Source organism: Cotesia glomerata, linkage group LG9 (genome assembly GCF_020080835.1).
Source record: "Cotesia glomerata isolate CgM1 linkage group LG9, MPM_Cglom_v2.3, whole genome shotgun sequence".
Taxonomy (NCBI): domain Eukaryota; kingdom Metazoa; phylum Arthropoda; class Insecta; order Hymenoptera; family Braconidae; genus Cotesia; species Cotesia glomerata.
The window spans coordinates 3,021,769-3,025,846 of record NC_058166.1 but is presented as its reverse complement, the minus strand read 5'-3'; positions in this window follow the sequence as shown (position 1 = coordinate 3,025,846).

The following is a 4,078-nucleotide window of genomic DNA, read 5'->3' as shown; positions in this document are numbered from 1 at the left end:
CTAATCAAGTTCCAAAATCTCTAGAATTAAAAATTTATAAACGAGATAAATGCAAATTGTGACATCAAAAAAATTTTTGAACGAGAAAATTGGAAAGAAACGATTTAAAATTTATTTTCACGGTGTACATTTTTTTTTTTTTTTTTTTAATCTTTATATTGATATTTTTTGATAATTGAAAATCACGTTTTATTTAAATATATTTAATTTAATTCAGCTAACAGTTTGAAAAATTTTTTTTCCTTAGGCAACTATAATATATATATTACTCGATTGTCCTGTAACCTGCTGACTGCCGGTAATACAGTTAACAATTGGTTCTTTCTGTTATTTACTTAATACGCAAGAGGGCATTTAATTTGTATGAAAATAAATATTATCTTTGAAACTCTTCCATTTAAATACAAAAATTAATTTATTTTTAATTAATTAATTATAAAAATCATATTTCCAATTTATTTTTAATCAATGAATTATTAAAATCATATTTCCAATTTATTTTTGCACAGTAAATAATTATTTTCTTCCATCAAAATTTGATGTAAAATTATTGAAAAATTGCACATTTAAATTTGCCAACTTTTTTTTTATTTTTAAAATTATAAAAATAATTTAAAAATGTTTACCTATATAATTAAATATATTTTATTTTATAAATAATTTTCCAGTATTAATTATCGCTTTTTACAAAATAAAATTATTCGATTTTATTTAATTATAGCAACGCAAAAAAAAATTGAGATTAAAATTAAGACATTGAAGTATAAATAGAATTAATTTTCCTCAACAAATCTCACGTACACAATGATTTGAATTAACCTTAAACAATTTTCCTCATTTCCTTCTCTTTGACTTTCATTCTCGCTGCACCCCTTCCCCTTTCTTACCCCTTCTCCGTCACTTTTACTCTTACTCTTACTCTTAAGCGTCCTTATTTACTGAGACTCTTTCGACATCTCTCACATCTCGTATATTTCTTACCCTCAACTCCCTCACCCTGCACCCTGCCGCCTAACAGCAGTAATTTCGGGCAAACAAATTGAATACAAGCATCAACGTTATTACTACTGCCTATATGATCTACATTGTTAAACTTCGGGAAATGATTTATTTAATCCACAAAAACTTTTCATAGCAAATATAATGATGTCGACAATTAAATCCATACCTACACTGATAAAAGGATTGAGTTCTATTTAATAAGGTTTAGTAATAGTTACTAATTGATTTAGTAACAAACCTTTCGTTACCAAATCCACAGATTCGGTAGAATCTGGCGCCAAGTTCCGTTCAAATCTGCTGTAAACGGAGCGCCAGACTACCGACTGTGTTTACTGTAAGCAGAACGGTTATTTTGAGGTTGCAAAATTTTATTTATATCTACGGTACTTTTTTTTCCTAAATTGTATATTATAACAGTAATTCATACTTTATTTGACTGTTATTAATTAATTATATTCACTTATAACAATTAATCTACTTGAAATTATTAAATTTAATCAGCACAAACTATAGCAACGCAAAAATTTCGATCCTGACTTTTTTTCGATGGGCAAAGTGATCTGCCACAGACTAAATAATTCGAGAATGCATAGTAATCCTTCATTAGATGGGAAACTACAGTTAAAAAAAGATATTTCACAGCTTGCATCTACACCCGCCAGGGTGCGCTGGAATTATTTTTACATAAACTGTAGTTTCAAGGGGATAATTTGCTATAAAAAATGCAACCAACGCCAGATTTAAGTTGGTACTGTTACGTTTTGGCAAATATTAAAGTTATTAGAAATTTTATTAATTGATATTTAAAATATAATTTGATTTAAAATAATAAATTAATCGTTATTTGAGGTATCTCGTAACGGAAATACCTCGAGATAACAGATTTCTGGAACTTCAACGCAGCCCAGTAGACTAAGGACTCTACGTTGTGGGATTTGGACTGCGTTGATGTTCACATAGGGTAACCTGAGATGCAACGTCGCTAAAAATTATTATAAAAACCCAATGTAATTAATATTTTATATACATTCTGTCTTCAGACTTCATCTGGAGCAGTCAGTCCTCGGACTTAGCAGAGGAGCAATCTCTGCTGGTCCGAGGCTGAACCTGCCTAATCCTTTTCAAATAAATTTTATTAATTGTCAATCAATTAATATGGATATTTATTAAAACCTTATCCCCCAGGGTGTAAGCGCTTTTATTAGCTGTTTTCCACTCTGGTGAAATCGCCGAAGCGCTAGCCAGCGTTTAGGCACTCCAAAATCACTTACCTGAGGCAGGTAAATTGAAAGTAACATAAAATTTTATAACCTTAAATTTTAAAAGTGACTTCGCGGATTAAACCAGTGACACGACCCACCTGGAGTCTATTGACATCCTAACGAGGTCAAAATCTGGACTTAAATAATTTTTAAATTAATTTACCAAAAGTAAATTTGTGAACGTAACAGTACCAATTGTAAATTTTTATTATAATTACAAAAAATACTAAAATCCGAACAAAAACAGTTTCACTGTAAAAAAATCACGCCAAGTCCACGTTCATAAGACTATTAAGAAAAAAAAAATTTGTTTTTTTCTTTACAAAAATATATAAAATAAAAAAATCCAAGTAACCGATATGATTGTTTATGATTTTCGGAAGTTAAAAAAAATTTTGTTATAAATTTAAAAATTAAGAAAAAAATTTTGGAACGTACTTGGTGTGCGTCATTGTGTATTTCAATTTTTTTAAAGTCCTAGTAAATAGATTTTACGAATTTCATTAAAAGTAAAATATTTTGCAACCGAGCACACTAAATACGTTCCAAATTTTTTTTTTAATTTTTAAATTTATAACAAAATTTTTTTTAACTTCCGAAAATCATAAACAATCATATCGGTTACTTGGATTTTTTAATTTTTTTATTTTATATATTTTTGTAAAGAAAAAAACAAATTTTTTTTTTCTTAATAGTCTTATGAACGTGGACTTATCGTGATTTTTTTACAGTGAAACTGTTTTTGTTCGGATATTTAGTAATAGTTACTAAATCATTTATTAAAGTCCATTTATTTCCACCAAATAAATATTGAGTAGTATTTTTAAAAATTATTTATTGCTACTCAATAAATCGTTTAGTGGTATTGAAAAAATTAATTTTTTAACTAATTTTAGCGTATAACCTAACTTTTTTACTCAAAATAATTAAAATAAATAATTTTAAGTAAAAATATAAGGTATTATAAAGAAAAGAATCTCATTAAATCATAATTTTTTATTTATGACATTTATAAAATTTAAAATTAAACAAGTTTTTAACATATCAATAATAGACAAATTGGAAAATTTAAACTAAACTCCACTGAGAAATGACATATAAGCCATTTGGGAGTATGTGTATTTTCAAAGGTTTGATAAATCTCCCAAAATCGAGCTGAATAAAATAAACTAAGTCAGTGAATAGGTTATGTATCGCATTGAAATTAAAGCATAGCCATCTACCGACAATACTTACCAAAGAAATATTTAGTACCTACTACTAAATACTATTTGGTAGAAATAAACAGCTAGTTTTAATTATACTAAAGGAAAGTAAGAAAAGTTTTAAAAATCCAAATGAGCATGCCTTAAGCGCTCATGTCATACACAAATTATTTAGATCGTAACAAAAATTATTCGTTTTTTAGTTTGAATTTTACCGCGAGTAGTATTATCCCCTCTGTAGGTCGAGCTAAAGAAAAATTTTAACAGATGATAAAACAGTTAGTAATTATACCATCATGTATGTATCGTTTCTGCTTGTTTAGTTATTTCAATCCTATTTCATGAAAAATAATATATATGGCTTCCGAAATCGCAGAAAAAGTCACCGAACTGACAGTCGAAAAAAATTAACTGTATCGAAACGGAATTATTTTGACACGCAATTTTCACAAGGGTTTTGACAAACTTTCTCAGAAATAAAACAAAAAAAAATAAAATCGTGAAAGTGATTTTTGACAAAGTTGTGGTGTTATCAAGCCCAGTGCTCCCGTGAATACCACGATCTTATTCATTTAATTTATCAAAAAAACGAGTTTTTTTCTGAAAAAT